General features: G+C 36.5%; 1 long non-coding RNA gene across 1 annotated transcript in view; it reads left to right on the plus strand.

Annotated features, from left to right (window-relative positions):
- LOC311429338 overlaps positions 1-24,113 on the plus strand; it is a 149,571-nt gene extending 125,458 nt beyond the window's left edge. The window contains exons 4-5 of the long non-coding RNA XR_014688227.1: positions 22,711-22,806; positions 22,937-24,113. This is a non-coding gene — a long non-coding RNA (uncharacterized lncRNA). The remainder of the gene's footprint in view (positions 1-22,710; positions 22,807-22,936) is intronic.
- The last annotated feature ends 679 nt before the right edge of the window (positions 24,114-24,792 follow it).

Raw genomic sequence — 24,792 nt, forward strand, 5'->3', positions numbered from 1 at the left:
TGAGAGAGAGTCTTGTTGGCAGTCCAATGTGTTGACTGTCAGATCACAAGGATCTCTGCCAGGTGGTTGTCCTGCAAACCATGATATAACAGAGATACTGCTGTTCTGGAGGGGTTTCTTGCCTGTTGATGCTGGAAAGATGAACACCTTCATGGCCTAGGTCAATCCAGTTGCCTCAAAATGTTGCCTCTCTCTGACTGGTTTTGACAATTATCCCACAATGAGATATCCATCTCCGCTAGACACCTGGAGCAGGCTGGTGAGTGGGTGTTTCAGGAAGCAGTGGGTGGCCTTACAGATTGGTTGAGTAGTAAAAACCTAGCTCTTTGTGAAATCATCTTTTTAGCAAAGCTTCCAGATATATAAAGGAGGAATAAGAACAGTTCTGTAGAAATGGGTACTGTCCTTTTATATTTCTTCCCTAGGTGAGCAAAATTCCTCACCTGGCCACCAGGTGGGGGCATTGCTAAAATATTGATTAATTGGCATCAGCATATTATATGTCAGTCATTTGCATATGAAAATAATCCCCTGTGTGTTTTGCTCTGCATATGCCATGACAGATAATGTCTGAGTCTCCACTGATTTAGTATAACATGAAAATACCTTTAAGAAAACACCCAACAACATGATGAGATTTCAAAGGATTACTGTGAATATAAGATGGTGGATTTTATTTATTTTTGTTTTTTTATTTATTAAACTTTCTTTATGCTTATTCTTGGTTTTGTTTTCTACTTTCAACTGTTGGACATGAAAGGCTGGATAAATACTTTTTACCTTATCGGTTTAAACATTGGTTTACCAGACGTTGCTTTGGCAAACATTACAAAAGCTTGCTTTTTATTGCAAATGAAGATACAGTGCAGATTGTGTTCTGCATCTGATAGCTACCATCCATTTTCATGATAGATTAAATTGTTGTGTTTCATGAAGAAAAAGTGTTTGATTCTGTTTTGCTTTTGTATTTAATCCTCTAAGGCAGCTAGACTACTAGGAAATTTCTCCGTATAAATTAAAAAAGGGGGAAAAAATCAATGAGATTTCAAGTTGTTTTTATTCTGAAGTGGACATAAGTACATTTTTTTTTTCCAATTTATAAAAATGAAAAATGATGTTAAATCCATAAAATTCATAGTACCTCATTAATGTAAATATACATACTGCTCTACAAGGTTGAAACATTCAAAATGTAACTTCAAAGTCACAAATTATGTTTTCCTACATTGAATGAGTGAAATGGGTGATTTTTTAAGGTATTCTGTAAGTAGTGTTTATTGTTGACCAAGACCTGACTTCAAAAATGCATATATAAAAACATTTAACTGCATAATGTTTATAAATAAAGTGTAGATTAAATGCTTTTCTGTAATTAAAAAAAAAAAAAAAAGGAAAGAGAAAAAGGAGTTCATTTACAGAGCTATGACATGACTTACGTAAAAGCTGGACAATTTTTAGGCTGATATTAATTCATACCATGTCTATAATCCTTATCATGAGAGATAGGATAGAAAATGTCCTGTGGTTTTCCAGTCTGATAAAGCAAAGAGATTTGATGAGAAGCAGCAGAATGAAAACAGATAAGATTTTCTTTATGTGTCTCTTTGTAGCACTTCAATAAGGTAAAAAAGAGTGTCAGAAGATGCCTTTAGAATTGCTGCTTTTTAGCTTTTTTTTTTTTTTTTTTTTCTTCCCCAAAAGCATCAGGTTCCCTTTTCTGCACTTCTTCAGGCAAAATATGGGATTACCATAACAGTAATATTACCCAGATCTTAGATGGATATGAAGTTCTTATGTATCACCTACACATCTTAGTGCTGCTCAGAAGAGATAAGTGTCACTATCCTTATTTTGCAGATGAGAAAACTGGAGCAAAGGTGGACCTATTTGCTAAAGTTAATTTTTGAAGGCCAGAGATGGCTCCTTTCATTTATTTGAAAATAAGGTTATATTCTACATGTATATACTAGGCAATGTTCTCTCTCATTGCGAAAAACGTATGATAAAACCTAGTAAAAAGAAGTTTTATATTGGGAGTGGGGTGTGGAATATTATACGAAGTATATTTCTACTTATGGACCCATGTCTCCCATTCAAGTTTTTCATTTCTTCAAAAACAAATGGGAAATTTAAGGAATAGTAGATTCTTAGCATTGCTTTAAACATTTTATCTTCTGACTCTGACTAACTCTGTTCAGAGTATATGAATTCACCCTCTTTAGTCGAGTTGTTTTCTTCTAATTTATTTCTACTCTCTGCTCAAGCAAGTTGTCTTTTGCTTTCAAATTACTTGTCATTTTAATTTTGAGTAATTTCTCTTTTTGATAAAGACTTTGTAATGGATTTTTTTGCACATCTGGTTACATAGATAATAAATATATATATACAGGATAAATGTTTTGTATATATTCTCTGTGAAGGTGACTTATCTATATAACTAAACCTGTTGTCACAAGGTTACAAGGTTTTTTGTTTGTTGTCATATCACACCATATATATAAAATTGTGAAATGTCTTGTGATTTAATTAGTTTTTTTATTTTTAAGTCCTCAAACCATATTTCCCAAGTAACCTCTTTATATCTGACAATGTATTTTAAATGACAGGGTAAAGGACATTAAGCAAAGAGATATACAGAGCAAATAATGCAAGATGTTATGCTAAGCTCTGTATCACAAAGTTATTAAGATGCAAATTTGTATTCATACTTCTACTTCCATAGCTTATTTCTGAATAACTTTTTCTATTTTTTTCACTTGTTCTTGCTGGAGGAAAGATGGTAACCCTTAATGTATAAGATAGGTTGAGCTTTTGATCTGTAACCTATGCCTGTGATCCCTGTTTATTCCGATATCAGATCCCAAGATAATATTAAGGCAGTAGAGGGGATGGGGGCAAGATAAGTAAGAGAGAAACCTAAACAGGCTGTCATGCCTTCAGGTTCAGAACATCAGGAAGTTAGGGGGCTGCTTGTTGTCTCCAGCCTCATTTAAGTTCAGCTTACATGACATTTTTCCTGCCATTAACAAAATCCAACATTTCCTAACTTCTATCTCCTGGTGCTTCTTGCTTCCTGAACAGCATCTCTCTGCAATTGTGAAATGGTTTATAAAGAGATTTTGTTTGTCTGTTCGTTTGCTTTTCTCTGTTCCCTCTTTTGGTTTTCTGTGATAACTGACCACAGCCTGGTATCAGCTGGTCGTCTACTGCTGGCTTTCTCTCATCTGCTGTGCAGGAGGGAGGCTGGATCGCTAAAAGAAAACACAGTTGTGGAGAATACAAATGACAATGGTACATCTAACATAGGTTCCAGTAAGATGAACTACAATGAGCATTTTAGCCATTTGGGCTGGCAATGCGATTCAACTGTTAACTTTTCAAAACCCTGAACCAAAAAAAAAAAAAAAAAAAAAAAAAAAAAAAAAAAAAAAAAAAATCAGTCTTGCTAAAATTTTGAGCTTTATAGTGTCCAAGCTTGATTATCTACTCACAGGTATCAGTAATGAAGAGCATTTTTTAGCTTGTCATTATGTTTACTCCTTCAGAATACGTGTGAACCATTATTCCTTGGACAAAAGAGAAAATACCATGGCCAACTTCACAATGCCAACAACTTCATCCCATTTTCATAGAAGAGTTTCTGAGAGATTTTCCTTTCTCCTCATCTCAGAGGTCTTTTTCCTCTGATTTTTTTGAAGTGAAATTATCTGTTTTGTATGTGTTTTTTTTTTTCTTTTTCTTTTCCTCCTTCAGCACTCATATGCAAACTGTACTTTTTCTGCTCTTTTGCAAAATATTTGTGACCAGTCCGTGAAGCAGAAGTTATTTTAAAAAACCTTTAGATCAATTTAATTTCTTTTCCTATGTATTTGTTTCTTGTGGACAGATTCTCTGTTCTCTGAGAAGGCACTTTCTCTGACTAAAGAATTTTCATCTGACTTTCAAGAAATATTTCTGGTACTACAGAAAAGTTGGACTTCTGCTGAAGTCAATGAAGTCACTTTCTACTGCTTAAAAAACTACTTTGTGAAAAGTTGTTGGAACATAATGGTTTATTTCTCTTATGAGTCACATGGCCAATTTTAATGAAATTTAGCAATGAGGTTAGAACATCTTGGGAGCGAAACATAGGCAGTCTGACTGCCTAGGCATTAGTTTCTAAGAGGCCAGTTAAAAGGATTTAACTCTTCTTAATTCTCTGTTGCAGCTGTGTCACTAGCTTTGCAATGTCTGACGCAGTGAAGGTGGAGTGGGCTTCTTGCTCCTTCCCGCTACCTACTCCTGTAACCTCTGTGCCCTGGGCAGTTCCTGAATCCCCTTCTTGTCCTTGGAAAGGCCTCACAGGGTTGTTCTAATGATCTCTAGGACAGGACTAAAAGATGATTGAATAAAAAGCCCTTGATAGACCTTGAGGACGCCCTTGCCACCTAAACAAAGCTGTAAAGTTGATAACACTGCAGAAGCACATTCAATTAACAGAAAAATGAATCTCAGCAGATGAGGTTGAAACTAAACCCAAAGTGGGAAGTTGAAGTGAGGGGTTGTGCTGTTCTGGCACCAACTTCTTAGGCATTCACTTCAGGCAAAATTTGCTCCCTGAGTGCAGCCAGGTTACTCCTAGCCAGAGACTGTTACAAGATGAGAAAAGATGTAATGAAGGAATGAATGAACAGGGGAAAGTGTGTGTGGGGGGGAAATGGTTCAATTTTTCTTTCATTTATTATAATGTTTCATTAAATAATAATCTAAAATTCTTCATTTGATAAATAAATAGCTGAATCATGATTTCTGAATTGTTTTGTGCCATTCTAGGAAGTGATTTTTTCAGTGCTGTTATGCAGATGAGTGGACTCAATACTACAACTTGGGGAGACAGAGAAACAGGAAAAGTTACAACTCTTTTTTTCCCCCCATAGATGCTTCAAGTTCCCAGAAAAAATATTTATGACATACGCAATCCTTCCAGACATCAATGGCTCATTAAAGCTGCTGACAAAGTCCACTAATTAAATGGCCATTTGTAACCGTATTTTAATATTTTTTTTACATTGATGTCCACAAACTGACTAGGCTAGGATCACTACATCAATGTTGTAGGCACGTAAAGATCACTGATATTGGAAAGATGTAAAGCACCCATCCTTCCTACAAAGAGCAGTACTATTAAACTTACATTTTCTGTTTAGGATTTCTTTTTGTCATCCAAAGTAAAGGATCTCCTGAAGCTTAATATGCTGTTTTCACTTTTCACATCTGTACTCATTTCTCTGTGGAAAAGCTTTGCTCTTCTCTTTCTGTTGCTAAGAGAAAAAGCCCAGTTGCCAGGGAACGAGAACAAGTGTCCAGCGCATACTGAGGTGTCCTCTGTCATATGTCAAAAGCAACGCTCCTAAATGCTTTCAAATGCATACAGAGAACAAGTCTTACACACAACAGAAAGGAAAAGTGCAATTGTCTGGCCTTGCTTGGTGATGTTCAAAAGCACCCCCAAATCATATACCTTTTATCCAGCAGTCCAAATCCAGCACCATCTTACGCATTATCGCTGTTTTTTTTTTTTGTTTTGTTTCTTTGTTTGTTTTCTTTTCTCTTTCTTTTCCTGTTGCCCAGAAACAAGAAAAAACATGACTTACAACTTTTCCTGATTTCTACTTAACTCATTTAGAACTTAAGCTTGTTCTTCCGTTTGAAATGTCAATCCAATGGTAGTGTTACATGATCTGGAAATGCAGAAAACATTCAGGAAAAGAGTAGCTCAGACCTGTGGCTGAGCCAACTGATGCCGAGGTTTGCTGCTCATAGCAGCATCTGCTCCTGAGATGTGATGAATCACATCTCTGAGGTCTCCCATGGCTTCTGTGGCATGTACTCGAAGCAACAGGTAGAGGCGTTCAGTGTGTAGTCTTAGCTGTGTGTATGTTTTTCATCCATGAGATAAAACTAACTCTTCCAATTCAGAACTTGAAGCTTCTCAGAGCTACATTGCTTACAACACCATTAAGCAACAATCTCCTGGGGGAGGAAGGAGCAGTCTCTGTGTGATCTTACAGTCAGGGATGTATTTGTGTTGTTTCCTTCAACAGCAGCTTATTGGAAATGTGGAAAGCAGCATGTGGAGAGGGCACCTATGGAGTGCAGAATACTTCTCTCATTCATTACCTCCTTGTTAGACATATATGGTATTAAGGGCCCTCCTGGACAGAATTTTGTACCTTGCACTGTGATGTACTTGCACATTTCATCAGATGAATGTCAGGTTTAAGAAAGTCAGTTCAGGTTTAAGAAAAGCTTTAAATAAACCAATTGGTGTTGTCCTTTTTCATTTCACCCTGAAATAGTTCATGGCTGCAAGTAACTTAGTTTGGAAATCAAGTATAGCTAGATAAAGCTTGGTCCATGAAGTTTTTAAATGCTGAGGTTGGTAAAAACAAAACAAAACAACAAAACAAAAACAAACAAAAAAACAAAAAAACACCAACAAAAACTGAAGTAGTTGAAAGGAAATAGATACATGTTACAATAGTGGTATCACTTACACTAGCAGCATGAACATATATATTTTGTAAACTTTGGTGTATTCAGACTTTGCCCCAGCATAAATGGATTATTGGCTCAAATTAGCATTTCTATTGCCTTAGAACAAAACAGAAGTGAAAAGAATATGTTTGGAAATAATGATGTACAGCTGTGTGTTAATCTGCTCTCTGCAATGTCTCTGGATTGGGTCCTTATATGGGAGAGTTGCATCCAGTGACGGCTACTATAAGGAATGTTTCTCTCATCCACAGTGTATGAACAGAAGAGAAGAAGATGGTGGTGTTTCCCCCAGGCTATTTAGCAGCAAGCCTAAACTCAGCATCGGTCAGGAAACAAACAGAAAGGATTTGTGACTTTTCTTGCATTTCTCTGCTAATTTCCAACCATAAGCATTTTTATTTTTTTGGTCTCTGAACCACTTTACCACTTTTAAACTATTTTTCCTCACATTTTGCTCTTGGTTGTCAGCATCAAAAATTTATAAACTTATTTTGGGATTTTTTTTTTTCTTTTACTTTGGGTCTTTTTTTTTTTTTTCTTTTACTTTGGGTCTTTTTTTTTTTTTTTCTTTTACCTCTTGGAGCTAAACAATGCAGCACCATGCTTGAGTTCACAGTTTGTGGTCCAGCTGTGTGTTCTCTGGGGCTCCACAGAGCAGTACCAGAGAGTAGTCCTGTACGTGTTCAAGTCCAAAGCCAGCTGTGGCATGTTCACAGAGGGAAGAAGCTAGATACCCTGCAGTGATACTGATCAGCGCTGTGCTTTTATCAGTGCTTGTGCTAGGACCTCAGCTCCACAGTCACAGCCCTTGGTTTAACACAACTTGTAAAACTAACTGCTGCTTGGAGAAATAGGAATGGTAAAATGTAAAGGCAGTTCTATAAATAAGAAATGCTGATGAACAAATAAAGATTTGAAAGGAGTTCTGCTTGCACTTTGTGTCAATTTCTCTCTCTACTGGGGAGTTGTCATAAGTCATAAAAGTCACTGTCTTATTTTTGAGTCTTAGAAAACTCAGCTATGTTGATCTCATCTCACTTAAGGAGTAACATTTCAAGAAGGTGTTCTCTTTCATTTTAGAAAACAACATAGCTGGCAGAAGAATGTGTTTCTTATATTGTACTGCTGGAGCCATATACAAATAACTCACACTGTCCTCAGCTGATTGAGTTTACTGAATAAAAAAATCTGCAAAACAGACTTCACAGATATGTTCTTATTCAAGTTGTGATTACCTATCTGTGATAAACTCAGGTGAGGTTTCTTTACTGTGCCTGGCTCCTACAAAGGAAAAAGGTTGTCCAAAAGTCCACAGGGATGAGTTACATGCTCTTTGGGAAAAAATGATGGCTTCCCTAGGAGCTCGTGAACAAGTGAAGTCTATTTTCATGAACCATTTTCTGGGGAGATGCTTGACATGCTTTTGCAACTGTAGAAAGGAAACATAAGCAATATAGATATGAAAAAATAAAATCATAGTCCTGAATGAATATTCATGAATTATTTGTGTTATTTATCCACAGCAGAATTTAATACAAAACCAGAGTTTTGCAGTCTAGGTTAATTATGATCACTGGCAAACAAGAAATTGCTTCCTACCTGTATTTCAGATTGCTTGTTAAACCATTTACTTGCTCTGCTAGGTTGTTTCCTTTGTTGAGTTGTTATTTAGCATTGTGTGAGTATCATAAAAAGACTAGTTGAAACTCATTGTGTGAAACTCATTTTTAAAAATATTTTTCAGAGATGTTCTTCACTTTTGTATTAACATGGAAAAGATAGTTACGCCTACACAGGCTTTAAGGTGACTGAAATTGGTAGAAATGTAGTGGGGAAAGAAGGTAAACAAAACTGGATTTAAATTTGGCGTTTTCCTTGGTAATGTGGGTACAGTTCTGCCTGGTGTTATACACAGTATTTTGCTCATGCAAGTAAGCTACCCTGTCTCTGTGACATTGCTCTCTCTGAGCAATTTCATTGCCAATTGTTGAAAAATACACTTAAAATTACACTTAAAAACAATGCGTACAGGATTTTTTTCATTTTTCTTTTTTTTTTTTTTTTTTTTTTCTTCTAAATCTGTAACATCATACCAATATGATTGAAATTACTTCAATGATTTTCATTCTACAGCATAATTGGTAAAGTTTATCATATTGATCACCTACTGAAAAAACCTTTTTGCAATGAAAGTTTTGTCTATGTTGAGCTATGCCCTCTACTAGCATGGAAGGGTAGAATATTTTTCATGAGCTGAAGATGATTAGGTTGCCCTGTTGTAGTGGGTTTACGTGGCAAGGTTTTGGTAGCAGGGAGCCATAGGGGTGGTTTCTGTGAGAAAGATATAGAAGCTGCCCCATGTTTGGGAAGGGCCCCATTGTTTTCCAGATCCGAGCCAATAAGCGATGTTGTTTTGCGCCTCTGTGAGAGCATATTTAAGACAGGGAAAAAACACTGCGCCAGACAGCAGTCGGGAGAGTCAAGGGAGTGAGAAACAGCCTGCAGGTGCCAAGGTCAGTGTAGAGGGAGGGGGAGAGGTGCTCCAGGCGCCGGAGCAGAAGTCCCCTGCGGCCTGTGGTGAGACCATGGTGAAGCAGGATGTCCCCCGTCAGCCCATGGAGTACCACGGTGGAGCAGGGCAGGGTTCCACGCTGCAGCCCGTGGAGGAGACCATGGTGGAGCAGGTGGCCCTGCACCGACGGAGGCTGCCGCCTGTGGAAGACCCCTGCCGGAGCAGATTCTGGGCTGGACCTGTAGCCCGTGGAGAGGAGCCCACGCAGGAGCAGGTGAGCCGGCAGGAGCTGCTGCCCGTAGGGGAGCCAGGTTGGAGCAGTTTTCTCCTGAGGGATGGACCCCGTGGTACAGACCCATATCTGGAGCAGTTCTGAAAGAGCTGCTGCCTGTGGGAAGCCCACGCCGGATCAGTTCATCAAGGACTGCATCCCGTGGGTGGGACCCCACAGCACAGGGGACGAGAGTGACCAAGAAGGAGCGGCAGAGAAGAAGTGCTGTAGACTGAACATAACCCCCATTCCCCCGTTCCCCTGCGCCGCTCGGGGGGAGGAGGTGGAAGAGGGCGGATGGGGGGGAAGGTGCTTTTGGTTTGCTTTTTTTTTTTCCTTTGTTTTCTCACTTCTCTCGCTTGTTAGTTGTAGGCAATAAATCTTACTAGCTCCTTATGCCAAGTCTCTTTTGCCCGTTACAATAATTATTGCATGATTTTCTCATCCTTATCTCAATCCTTGAGCCCTTTTTCACATATTTTCTCCCCATTCCTCTTTGAGGAAGGGGAGTGAGAGAGCGGCTGTGGTGGAGCTCGGCTGCCCACTCGAGCAGAACCACGACACCTGTGAACATAACAGATGCTGTAAACTTTCAGTGCAAAGGGTGAGTATCTTCAAGCAAGTTGGTTAATGCTTTTCTGTAGAATATTAACATCTGTGGAGAATAGAGGGTAACACATTCCCTTACAGATCTGTTTTATCATCGAGTGTAAGACATAACCAGGTTTCTGCTGCAGGTTTCTACTACTTCATAAATTTCCAAGTTAATATCTCCAAATATTCACTGTTCCTTAGTTATGAATTTCAATACTGTCTAGTGATTAGTTGGTATTCTGCTGCTTCTTTTGCTCTGCTTTGCAAGCAGTAATGCTTTTTTCTTCATTGGTGGGATTTTCTTAACAGATATCTCTTTGAGTAGATTTGGGGATTTTAAGCTGCAACTTTGAAATCAAAGGAGGGACAAAATTATATAAGATCTAATCAATATAAAATTTATTTACTCACAGAGGTTTTTCTTTTTTTTTTTTTTTATATTGATTCTTTTAAAATTTTCAATATTCTTTTCATTTGGAAACAAATCTATGGGAATCTGGATTGACATATTTTAATGACTATTTTTTTTTATTTTTATATTGTTTGCCGCACTTTGAGAAAAGCAGCTGGATTTGATGGCTTTATGGAAATTCAGTTGTCTCTAATAGATTGAAGATAACTTAATAAAATAAAAAAATCCTGGAACTCCATAATACATTTAAGTTCTATGGAAAGCAGTTTTTGGTGAAACTGAAGTATCTCTGGACTATTCTGGCCTGTTTTTCTTAAAAAAAGGGATGCAGAAGGCAAAAAAAAAATACACCTTTCTTTACAGAATGTGCTTCTTTCTCATCTTCTGAAGATAATTATTTTATAGTTTATAGTTTATATTATCATTTAATAATCTTTATATTTGGATGATATACAGCTTTTATTAAATATATGATATTAACCTCTATTTACAGGATCTCTGAAACACTTCATTTTAATATTTTTTAAGGTGAAATAATTGTGAGATGGAAGTAACATCCAGCCATGGGTTCTGTCAGTGTGCTGATAGGCTTTACTAGGACTACTGAAATGACAAATTTCAATATGTGATATACAAAATTCTATGCCTGATTGGATTTTTTGTGGACAAGATAGTGTTGACTCAGTAACCTATAAATATCAACATGCATTTTTGTATGGTGTTGTATGAATGGCTGGCCTAAACATATGCACCAGGTAGCTGACCCAGTCACCCATGTGTGAGGGATGTATGTTTTTACAGTGATAGCGAGTTATTTTAGATATCAAGTCAGCAGACTATCCTAAGAGCTTGGATTCTCCATCAGAACTACAGAACTAATCTCAGGTCTTCCTGCACACAGCAAAACTTTGTTTTCTGCAGTGGAGAGGCACTTCTCAATCCAGTGCAGCTTGGCTCAGGCTCTTTGCTCAGTGCAGTCTCTAGTGACCTGCTCTGATGATCAGCAACCAGATGATGCAACTGCTACCAGGGAAGCCTGTGGGCGTTGGTTTATGTAATAGTAAAGCTACAGGGAGAGGTGCCTCAGTTGCTGTAATATTGTAGTTGTTCTCTCAGCCTGATTTGGGCTCTAAGTTTTGCTGGTCACAGGGGATGATTCCTAGCAAAATAAAGCTAGGCTTTGTAACAGAGATACGAAGGGACGCTTGTGGAAACTGAACAAATGAAAACAGGAAGAAAAGTTGGTTCTTCAATAGTTTTTCAAGGTGCAGGGTGCAGTGTTGCAGCTGTTCTGTTTTCTGTAATTCATTTGGTTTACTAGTTTGTCCCTTTTTTTTCTTTTTTTTTCTTTTTTTTTTTTTTTTTGTTAAAGTGAGTCAATAATGGACGTCAACAAGAAATGAAAAATAATCAAAATATGAAAATCTTCTTGACAATTGTCTGTATTAGGCTTCCTTTTAAAATTCAGACATGACTTGTGGTCTCAAAATTCTTACTTTAGTTAATATGTTACTGTAGAGAGAGTTCAAGTGTTGACAGTGCTTCATGTATCTGACGTACCTGCTTTTAAAGGTTTGCTATAACTTGATAGCTGTGTAACCTTCTTCTGTGAGTGGGAGGAAGGAATGAACAGAGAAACAGAGTAACACAAGTAGGAGGTGAAGGGTAATTTGTCACTCAGTTTCTCACATCAATTTGTTGGTCTGTTTAGAAGCACAAAAGACAGTAGATAGTGCTTTCTGTATGCATTGAGGACTGGTTTTAGTACATGAAAATAGTAGTGACTAAGAATACATAGTCTTGATTTAGAATAAAACAAATGTATTCGAATGCCTGCTCAGGGACACATCAACAGCATATTTTTGTGTGTGTGCTTGTACTTGTGTATTTCCCAGTGGCAACTGTTTTTGTTTTGTTTGTTTTTGCATACTTTTTTTTTTTTTTTTTTTTTTTTTTTTTTTTTTACCTGTTCATGTTATTCTAGCTTATACTGTCGAAGTCTTACAGCTTAGAGTTGAAGTGAAGTTATTGTGATTGCAAACATAAAGGCAAATTTATAGAGACAGACTGAGTTAGGTAAGAATACAAGACACTAAATCCATTTTTGAATATTTCCTGCTACATTAAGAAAAGCTGGGACAAGAAAGAATGCCTCTCAGTGACACATAGCAGATAAAAACTTTCCAGACCAAACTGATGCATGTTGTATTTAAAATGGCTCCTACCACTATGTATCCAGTCAAATTTCTATGATCTCCCAGGGATAAGTGTTTGTACTGTAACATTACAAATAAATAATTATGTCTTTTGTTTGGTTGTTTGTCATAGGATTGTCATCTTAGTTCCTGAAGAGGGCATGGAATACATAATAGGGTAGCTATATAAGTAAAAATAATATTATGAAATAAAAACCAAATCATCTCGGTAGTGATTAAAAAACTTCTGATCAGAAAGACCAGTCATGTTTCGAAATTTCTTTTAACAGGCTGCCCAGGGAAGTGGTGGAGTCACCATCCCTGGAAGTCTTCAAAAGACGTTTAGATGTAGAGCTTAGGGATATGGTTTAGTGGGGACTGTTAGCGTTAGGTCAGAGGTTGGACTCGATGATCTTGAGGTCTCTTCCAACCTAGAAATTCTGTGATTCTGTGATTCTTGTCTTGAGTTAGCATGTATTTCTGTATTTACACTCTTAATGTGTTTAAGAAAGAAAAAGCTAAACATTTTGTAAGAAATAGAAAACAGTTCATTACAGTTTTAGCTTTTATTCGTGTTTAAACCACTGTGTGGGGGAATGGCTACTATTTTATTATGGTTGAAAACAAGGCAAAAGGTTTATGTCTGGCTGGTGAGTCTTCATGGGTTGTATATGTTGGAAAATGGGACCCTAACTTTGGCTGCCATGATTTAAAGCTTAGATTTGGAGCTATGCTGTACATGAGATTGTGAAAACAAAACCAAAACAAACCTTACTGTAGAAGATGGAGAGTAAATCACCTCAAGGTGATTTCATTTCTATAATAATCCAAGGACTATGATATTGTCCTAAGGGTAAAGAAACAAGATACTGAATGTCTCACAAATTTTACATTGCCTATGCCAGTAAATGCGGGCAGCTGATATTCTACATGGTAGATAAACTAAGTAATTCTGAGAACTGAACACTTTCCAGTTTTGGAAAGATTATTCCAGTTTCCAAAATGAATTTCTAGACTTCTATGCAGAGGCTTTTGATTTAGGATTTCTGCATTACCAAATGATTAGATGGTACCTGGATTATACTTTAACACTTCATAAATTCAGTTATCTGAGTTAGAACCGCTATTTCATTTAGTTCTTTCCCTGAACTTCAACCGTTTAAGTAATGGAAACTGTCTGTATATGACAGAGGAAGATCTTGATAATTGTATGGAATTGGATTGAAATCAAGCCTAGAATATTATTATTTTTTTTTTAGGCAGTTGAATGATCCCAGAGTATAACAACCAAGAAAATGGGAAGGGAGGAGGGCTGAACTTCTTAATTGTTGATAGCTAGCATTTCACCATGACAGATGTAGTTTTGAGTACATTAAAAGATATGAAGTAAAACCACTGCTTCACTGTTTACTTTCCTCTGTTGTGTGGGAAATGAATTTTAGTCAAGGCATGAGTTATTAACTGCAGCAAGTGAGCAATTCCATTCCTGTTATATAATTCCATTAAACGGCCCTGAGAGCTGGTGAGAAAAAGTTACGATTTTTGTCCAAAGATCAATTGTATGTTGGCTCTTATGGGGAGAGAGCAAGCCTCAGTATTGTATTCTCTATATACTCTAAGTTGTCTGTTTGGACAAATGGCTTAAGATGAGCAGCATTTGAAGACTGTTCATTTTAAATTTTAGTTAATTTTTAACTGAAGCTTCATTACCACTCCCAACAAAGCTGTGATATTCATCGATACACTTGGTGTTCAGTAACACAGGCTGATCTTCCGCTCTTGTTTCTTGAAATCACATCAAAATCACTGAAAGAAAGACCATGCCCTTTTAGACTTCCCTTTCCCAAAAGACAAAAGGTTTCTGATGGTTGTCCCTCTAACCCTTTCCTACTTTTTTTTCCTACCTTTTTTTTTTTTTTTTTTCTTTTCCTTTCTTTAACTAAGATCTGGTATATTTCAGGTACTGTCAGTTATTTCTGTCGAGGAAGTCAGTTGTCAGATAAATGGATTTTTTGCTCTTCTGTGCACTTTGTCATGCTTTGAAGTTGCTCAGATAACTCAAGATGAATGCATTATAACTCAACAAAGCTTTTCCTAGCATTTCCTAATGATCGTTACCACTTTTCATAGATTTGCAGGGAAAGAAAAGACAAAAGTTAAGTTTATGGATTAGTCACCAAAAAAAAAAAAAAAAAAAAAAAAGGAAAATCTGTGTGCATTTTGCAGAGAACAGAAAATGTGAGTGAATTTTGGAAGCTGTCCATATAGGCATTGAGTTAATGGCACATTGCTGCTCTTGAGGGAGCCAAATTCCAACAGGACAAGGAGATGGTCCCTAGAAACCAGCCCAGCTTGGAGATATTAGGCTGGAAACATAAGAAAAGAGAGAGAGAGAAAATGAGGTGGAAATTTCTTACAGACATTAGAGAAATTGAGAAAGCTGTTTGGATATTGCTTCAGATAATTGAAGTAGGATTCCAGAAAACATCAAATGTAATACTAATTTATGAAAGTATGATTTGCTGTGAATGATATCAAAGCAACATTTTTTTTCTGTGGTACTGTCTATGGTTCTGCAAACCAGAGAAATCTGTATTTCTGCTGCTTTTTTTTTTTTTTTTTTTTTTTTTTTTTTTTTTAATCTAGATGTAACCCACATTTTAGTAAGTGCTTGTAGTTTTATCTACTATCTGATCAGTAACAGGAAGGATTTTTGAAGTTTCCTCACAACATTCCAAATCAAGAGATACCTTCACATAACATGAATAGAAGAATTAATGTGTCAGAGTGGGTGGTGGCACTCACATTTCACAGACTAAATATCTACTTGCAGCCCTATTTTATCATAGGCCTGAAAATGCCTAAATTCAAAATGATATGCAAAGAAACTTGAGTTTGGCATAAATTACAAAGATGTAAAATGTGTTAGCATTCTTACTTTTCTTTTATTATATATTATCTTGAGGTTTTTAGGAGTTGGCACGTTTGACTATTGTCATTCATACTATGGTTACCCTACTGTTTGCTTTGATTATTCTCACACTTACATGGATATGTGGCAGAACATGACTCTTAAACTGTTTCCCAAGTTACCATCTGCCAGCTGACACTATAACTGTGTGCATTCTCATAGCCCAGCACAGTTGCAAACTGAAATACATTACCAGTCTCAGTGAAAAAGTCAGTAGAAAAATAAATTTAAAATTACACTATTGTTTCCTACCTATTTTTTGGGTTTTATTAAGTCCTTGTTACTTATGTGTGAACGTATACGTATGAGGAGGTATGATGACCAAGTTGCTGATTAGCAACTGTAAAGATTGGTATGACAAGATTGTTTGGCTGTCTCCATACACTGAATTTGGGATGTTTCTGCCTAAATTATTGCTTGATGTATTCATGTCAAACTTCCAAGGCCTAATTTTCATATTTCAATATGACAATAAGTAGTCTGACATACCTGTGTAGTATTAAGAATGTAAATCATCAGCTTTCCAACAGTATTAAGCATTTTTATAATATCTGCTTTTACTTCACTGCTCATGTTTCACTTTCATTATGATGTGAATTCTTTGTTGATAATATGCCTTAAATAGCAGATAAGTTCTTAGATGCCACAAGGAGACAATCACCCTCCCACAGCACAATGTAGGGCTGGTTGTGTCCATAATAAGGTCTCCATGCTTGATTTGATTTGAGCAGAAGATGTTGTTTTTTTTTCCTGCTGAAGACCTCACTGTGTAAAAGGAAGTTTAAAAGTACCTGACATCTTTGTAATCCACAGTCAAGCCCCCAGTACCAGTTTGGACACACAAGTGCAAAACACAGAGCAAGGAAATTTGCCAGGGCTGGAAAATGTTCAAAGGTACAGCTGTGTGCCTTTGGATTTCAAGTGTTCAGCGTATATATTTCTTCATACATAACTATGTATTGGAGGACTAAGTTGAACAACTATTGAAATTATGTCCACGTTATTATTTTTCCTTTGGTCAAAACTCATCCATTTACCTTTAAGACTTGAAAGTAAATTTGTCCAGAGAGAAAATTACTATGACTAAAGTAGTTTAGGTATTCTCTGCATGCGCTGAGAAGCTTTTATCTTACATGGGCATATTTTCAGCATTCGAAAAGTCTTTTCTGTGCTTGCATGGTTGAAACGTAATTACCACCAGAGTCATGGTGCTAACACAGAAGATGTTGGGCCTTATTATAACAGCTGGTGGCTAAAATACTGGAGCGGGCACTCACCAGTTTCACTGAAGTTTGATGACAAATAAGTAATTATAATGAGGGGCTCTGGTTAATTAAACTCTGACCACCAGGTTGAAACTCAGGTCACAACTGGTCAGTATGAAATAATTTTAGTTTTTAGTAAATACAAGGCCAAAATGGAAATAGTATGGCAGAGCTCTATCTCCCAGATTGTTGGATCACCATATAGTGAGTAACCACCTAGATATAATGGATATCTCACATGTTTTTTATATATGTAATGTAGAGAGAGCAGGTTCCTCAGAAACAGTTCAGTTTGGAAAGCTATCTGACCTACCTAATACATAGTGCTCATTTTGTGGGAAATTTTGTGAAAACAGCCTTTGGGCTTTACAGGACCGTCACCTTTTAGTGCTTTACAGTCCAACATCCTTCAAAAGTATTAGAAAAAATATATATATATTGAATGCCCAAATTGGGAGATTGGAATTTCGAGTTAGAATTTAGTCCATGCAAGTATGTGCAAAGTTTTTGGTGTGTCGACACGATTAATTACAGGAATCTGTTAGTAACAGTGAACTTATCTGTTCACTCCCCCTTTATTTAGAGGCTTTCCTTTTATTTGGGGAGTCTTGGTTTTGCTGTATTTTCCTTCAAGAAGGCTATTAAAGGATTCACTAATAGGACTGCCAATAAATCTTGTGCCTTTTTTTTTTTTTTTTTTTTTTTAATTTTACTTTGGGCTTTCTACTTCATATTATTTAGTCTGGTTTTGGTACTAGTTTCTAATTTTTCTCCTTCACTCACTTCCTATTAAAACATTGCTCTAGGTATTGTCAGACAATAATTCATTCATACATAGCTCTGTTGTGTACTGCATATTACCTTGTGCAATTATTCAATTACAGCATAATTATAGGATGCCAACCTACTAAAACAGCTGAGCAAGAATTGCACTTGAAAATATAAAACATTTGTATTCAGCTGCAGAAAATAAAGGACTCATTGACTGAAAAAAAAGAACTGGCTTTTGGGTATGATGCTTATCTGCATCAGTACCATAAATGCATTTTACTTTGAAAAACTCCCCAGAGGGTTCATGAGGCTTGTTTGTTTGCTTTTTACTATAAATCCGGTTGGGCTCAAGGCTTCCCATTAAGGCACTGCTATGAATACAGCCTTCTAGTGGAATTATTGAAAAAGCTTTTCAAGTAATATTACAAATAAAATTATAATTGAATTATTAGTTATTTAAGCTAACCCAGATATTGGTGGAGATTAAACCAATACATTTTACTTTTTCTTCTCTCTTATTGTTTTCTGTATCATTTTGTGTTTGTGCATATATTTTGTAAACATTTTTTGATGCATCTGGAAAGGTTAGACTCCACGAACCACTGGAAGCAGCAACCCAGAGATGAATGAGAAGAGTGTTTTTTTTTTTTTCTTTTTCTTTTCTTAAATTATGTAGCGGAGGCTTTTGGCTGGGGGGTGTGAAACTCTCCATTGCAGGGTGGTGGAGTTCAAGCCTGGGGCTTAAAAATTTTGAATAGGATATGAGCTAAAGCTTAGTTTTGATATTCAGGTACTAACTGGTTCAGAATGTACCCCATAAAAATAAAACTGACATCTGAGATAAGTCTGTATGTGTTTAATAAGTAGAGTTTATTTTCTTTTGGGAAGACAAATTTACAGAATGTTCCTAGTATTTAGCTGAAAATACTTGCCCCAAATAAATCTGTTATTCGTGTGTTGGAACTGCAGAAGTAAAATAAACCAGAATGAAAAGAAATTGTTGGATTTATTCCAAGAAATTTACAAATGTTTGGGGGAAAAAAATGCAACAAGAATTAAGCAAGGATTATGAGAATGTAATGAATGCAGCTAGTTGAATAATTTAATACATTTCTAGTCTAACAAAAGAGTGGAATGTTCTCTTTTCATCACTTTTATTAACATGACTGATCTTTACTCATTCATATAATGCTGCCTCTTTTTCTGTTACTGAAATAACTTGTGTGGTGCAATAACTATTGCATTGATAGGATATGTTAGCCTGTGAGCAAGAACTGAAAACCTAAGACAAAACCACAGGAGATGAGCGCTAAAACTAGCATGCAGCTAACGTAGTTTTCTATTTGAACCCTTGGTTCATGTCCTGAAATTGTGCGGAAGAACAAAGCGAGATCAAATCCATCTGTTCTTGCAACAAAACATTGATGCTATGCAGATGTAGTCTTGTTGTCCACTGAAGCATCTCTTTGTGCACAGACATTGGGCCAGATGTGACATTTAGAGGGGGAGATAGGCACATCTTAACAGCAGTAACTTTGGCAATGGACAGCAAGTTTAATGCAAACTTAAAACACAAATTGATCAATGAGGACACTTATGCCAAGCTCTTGAGAGAATAATTATTTTAATAGGGATATTTATCAACACTTTAAAGTTCATGTACAAAACAAGGTATTTAAAATTGAAGTGAAATAGATGAACAGAACCATTTATGTCTGTAATTTAGTGTTTTCATTTTTATTTTTTTTTTATGAAAATAGGCCTGTCCTGGAAGTATTTCTAGCACTGAACTTCTCAGAGAACCTTAGGCTGTCATGTGTCTGCTTCTCATGTCTCTGAGGTCAGTGCTTTAGCTCTGGCATTTGGGACATGTCAAGTGCAGAGTCCCAGGGCTCCTCAGAGCACCATGCAAGCATACAGGCAGGGCTGTGAACTGAGAAGGGGCATCTCCTATTTGTCTCCTGCTCAAGTAAGATAGGCTAATAGCTGTGGCTTTCATGTGTCCCAAGAGCAGGGAGGTGCAGGGAGGTGAGCTCTCTGGTGCCTATCCTCCAGCCAGGGACTGGTACAGCCAGCCAGTGCAAATAGCTTATAAACAGCACAGTTTCACAGTAACTGAGCTCATGTTCTACATCAGTGTAACAGGCACTAATATTTTCCAGAGGATCTGTTGTTTTGAAATAATTTTGTATGTATTTGAGCCCCCTATTTCTCAGAAGGCTGTAGAGATTAATTGTCAGTAATTTACTCTGGAGACAGATGAGAAGCTGATTTTGAATGTTAAAAAGGGGTTTACAGTTTGCACAGGTTTATTTAATGAAGGATGATTTATGAAAGATACAAGTTTATATTTCTATGATCCCATGTTTCAGTCTCAGATGATGTAGCTGCTGAATATGTTTCAGTCTGTGTAAACTATAACATGGCTGCAGATGCTGCACCAGTACTGTTCTGACAGGTTTTGGGGACTCTTCAAAAGAAAACAGTATTGCAAGTGGAGAACAGTGTTACTCTTCAGTTATAAATAATACTTACAGTATGTTGTTACAACATTTCCACAAATTGTTCTAATATTTTTTCAACTATTCTTTGCTTCCACCAAAACATGTTAGAAGCTGAATGTACAGAAATGAGGAAAAATTAATTCAACAGGACTTTTTAATGTCACCAAATTATTTTTGTTTGTTTGTTTGTTTGTTCTTAAGTACTTTGCCTATGTATCTCAATGTAAGTCCAAGTCAGTGAGTAGAGAAGGCAGGGAAATGTCATTTTATTTCCTTACAGTGTGAGTTTTTCAGGAATACTTTAAATCCTGGCCAATCTAGAGACCCAGTATGTAGAATAAATCTGGTTCTTTGGGAACCAGATTTACCAGGTCATGTGTAACAGCTAACCAGCAAATAACCAAGAACCTGTCTGTTTTCACTGTGATTTCTTAGCAGCTGGCAGTGCAGAAATAAATAGTCAAACCAGTTTCAGCCTTTAGAAAGAGAAGTTTGGGGGTTCCTTGCTTTCTCAGTGCTAGCCTGGCAGGTGGCCGTGTTTCCTTTCTCTGACAGCTGTAGCAGCCCAGTTCTTAGAGAGACACATATGACTAGGTTGGTAGAATTAACCTGTCTCTAAGATGTAATTAACGTGATCAATGAACAGCTTAAAAACCTTGGTATTCATTTGCTTCTTCCCTGACGGGATCTTAAAAGAAGTGAAAAAAACATTGGACCCTTCCAGTAGCTAAAGCAGCTTTGGGGAGCGGGGGTTGCTTGACCGCTGACAAAGTTGTAGATCACTGAAATTCTGGGAAGTGCTGTCAGTCTCAAAAATCTAATGACTGTTTGCATCTCTGAAAGGTATTGAAGTATAAAAGTGATTTGAAAAGGAATGGTAAAGAGACACCTGACGATGACAGATGGAAAGGTGACATTAAAAAAGATTGAAGGCAAAAATAGGAAAATCACTGATATGTGGTAAAGCTTACACACACTTTTTTTTTTTTTTTAATAAGTTACTGTGCAAGTCATGTATTACCAACAATAACTGCAATGCTGCTTTTGCAGCAAATAAAATTACATACAGAAGGTTGGAGCAAATAAAATAAATGTGATTACTGCTTGAAGTCCTCTTCAGAGGCATTTTATTTGGCAATAGTTTAAGCATAATCTAGAGTGGTTTTCTAGTGGGTAATGTAATATTTCTGACCTAAGAGTAAGCAATATAACCAGTCATCCAAAAATAATCTTAACAGAGGTATTAGATTATTAAAGGAATGTTCTGGGAGGCTTTCCTCCTTAAAGTGCAGTTGAATATAATGTTTTATGATATCTTTCATTTCCAAACTGTCCTCTGGAGCTGATGGGACAAGACCAAAACAAAACAAACAATGGGGTGAAGGGGGGGGAGGGAGGGTGACACATGACAGGAAATAAAATAAAGGACAGGAAAAAAAATAAAAAGGCCCTGATTTTAGATGGCAGAAGGAAACAAATGGAGGGAACTGCCACACTGACATAGCTTAAAAATAACTGGAGAAATTGAATAATGTGATGAGTTACACGGCACTGACTGAAGTCCATGGGCAGATGTTAAGGACTTACCTAGAGATTTGAGGGACTTCAAGGGATTCTATTTCTTTTTAGGACTTCTGCCTCCACTTCTGTTTATGCTGATTTAAGAGAAATTAGAAAAATAAATAAATAAACGAAGAAAAAGATACTTCCATGATGATGTTCCTGGAGCTTGGCTAAAATAGAGTGCTCGAAGTAGACTAAGAACTGGCTAAGGGGTCGTTTCAGTAAACAATTAAGGAGAATGGAAAAAAGCTTAAATTTACAAAGCTATGTAAGAGGTATCTTGCATCCAAAACACAGGTCCAATTTTATATCTTAGCAGAGATTGTCTTAGAAGGCTGAAGGAATTTTAGCAGAGCCATTAAAATTGAAATAAGCAACAAAAACTTTTTTTTGTTGTTTCAATATTTTACTTTTCTTTTATGCTCTGGAGGTTTGAGCACTGGGACAAAGCCTAAGTGCATAAACTGTCTAGAAAAATAACTTCATGCATGTTCTCAACTACGGCCACAAGTTGGGTGGGATTTAACTGTAACTTTAAGGATGTAACTAACCCTAGCAAGAGACTGATATACTTTTCTTCATTGTTTTCATCTATTGTTTTTCTTTCCTAGCAATTGTTTATTTACAGTGAGTGGTATCCAGTAATTCTAGCGCCACCACTTATTTCGCCAGAAATATATCTTTTAGAAATACAGTATCAGTGTCTCTGCCAGAGCCATGAAAGCTGCTCTGTCATGTGTTTGAATTAGTATGTTAACAGGACAAGAGCCAGGGAAATATATCTTGACAGTTTTAACACTGTGTGCTGAGAAATAACATGATAAGGAAAATTAATGGTAGTTGCACATCAGCTAGTATAAATGTGACTGGTAATTTTTATTTGTATATGCTCTCTGGTTTTGAGCCATGGAAATTATGCAGAGGGTAAAGAAAAGTGACAACCTGAACAGCTGCCTATTGAAACTCCGTGCTTGAAATTATGAAATTTGTAGATTGGTTTCATCCTGTGATTTTTCTGTTCATCATTGTGACATCTGCTAAAAGCTCTCATGGTAGATATTTCTAACGCATTTTTCAAAGAGCTTTAATGATTCATTGTTTGGTCTTGTTTCCAGGGCTTTTGTTTTTTTCCTTGTGTGTGGTGATTTCATGGACTCATTACCAAAGTCCTGGGGCCAAAGTGATCCCTTGTGAATCTTCTCTCAAAGAGGGTAAGATTATTGATGCTAGCTAATTGTTAACATTAGGAGAAACTTTTTGCTGGTGTCATATTGTGTTGAGTTCAAATAGAACTACTGGACATCAATGTGCTTGAAATACTTATTTTGGAATCTCATTTAGGTACCTTCCTATCTATCTTGCACTTGAAGACTTCATTCATAAAGGCTTCACAGAAGATTATTTTATACATGCTTTGAATTTTCTGTTGTTCTGTTTCCTCTTCATTTATTATTCAATATCATAATTCAATACCTTTTAAACTCCAGCAGAATTTTTTGCTTGTCAGCCATACCATGCTGTTGACTAGCACTTTTTACATGAATCCTACCTTTTTGCCTAATTTGCCTGGAAAACAAACAAACAAAAATGAAAAACACAAAAGAGGGATGGACTTTAATAATGGATCAGGAGTGTTTGTGTTTTTTTGTTTGTTTGTTTGTTTTGTTTTTCCCTCCTAGCTTATTGTCTTTCTGGTCTGCATGCTAATTTGTTGGTTTACAAATGTATGCAAATCTGGTTATTTAAAAGTGGGAACTTGCAGAAGAATCTTAACTGATTTGAGGATGGAAGAACAAGTTGGTTGTAACCACAACTGATCTTCACGCACTCCAAGTATGTTAAGATTTAAGTAAAGATAAGATATGCTGGTGGGGTGAGAAATGACTTGTAATAATTAAGCCAACACAAGTCTTGCAAGAAGAATTAGAAGAAATTCAGTTGTTCAGAAATCACATTTTTCTGACTTGCAGCTTCTGGAGTCTTAAATTAAGATGTTCCCCTGTTGTTAGGAATCTGAATTTGTTTTCTTGGCTTTCACGCTTACTATAGAGATTTAGGACTATGATTTATATGTCTCTTGATGTACAGCATTGATGACATTAATTGATGACAGTATTGCCACCATACAAACAGTTGGGTAGTATCACATTAAAAATGTGCTTATCTTACTGGAGAGGGAAGCCCCACAAATATATTTTATTAGTAACTAGCTTCTTGAGAGCTTAATTCATGTCCTATGTTTTTTTCTCCTGAACAGTTGAATATCTAGCTCTTTGTTGCTTATCCATTGCTCCCAGCACTGTTTCATTCTGCAATAAATTCTGTTCTTTTCTTGCTAGTCCAGTCTGTGACGATTACTCTCCACAAGTTTGAATGTTTATTCGTATTACTTTCCTGTCAGTAGAAAACTAATGTTTATCTAATGCTTCAGCTCTTCATGTTTATCTGCCATAGACTTTATAAGAAGCTGAAATACTGTATGCTAGTATTACCAATAAAGATTTACTTCCATACGGTTCATTGATGACTTGATTGTGTGTGAGAGCAGGGTTTTCTGCTGCCCTCATTTTGTGAAGTCACATATCACAAACATTGCAAAGTCTTGGAACATAAGAAGGAACATGGGATTTGTATGTTTAAACTTACATCACTTTTTATATAAAGGTAGTTTAACTGAAACCAGTCTTCTTAACTGGTGTCTGGTTCTGAGCAACTGAATATCACTTGGAGCATAAAAATAAATAAATAAATAAATAAAGCTTGCCATTCTCTGGTATTCTAGGCCAATTTTTGCAGGATTTAGGAGTTTTTTTCTTCTTTTTTTTTTTTTTTTCTTTGATATCTCTTGATTTCAAAGAGAAAATTCTTTCAGACAGTTCTTTGCATATCTTTCTAAATGCTAATTAGCTTATTTCATATGTTTCCTTGTAATATTGTTTCCTACTTGCATCACACTAGTTCCCCAATCTCCCGTAGTCTGTTTGAATTTAAGATCAGGTCCTGCCGAGCTTTTTATTCCTTATCTTCTATTCAAGTCAGGGGCATAACTGTGCATCCCTTATCCTGTCTGAAGGACAACCATTTGGCATTGAAGATAATTTGTGTCTAGAACAGGTGTTATTATGTATTTTATAAGAAGGCAAGATTCAGATTCAACCGAAAAGGGAAGATTACAAGACAGGGAATTCAAAAGTTAA

The sequence above is a fragment of the Aythya ferina genome (assembly GCF_964211825.1).
Source record: "Aythya ferina genome assembly, chromosome: 1".
Taxonomy (NCBI): domain Eukaryota; kingdom Metazoa; phylum Chordata; class Aves; order Anseriformes; family Anatidae; genus Aythya; species Aythya ferina.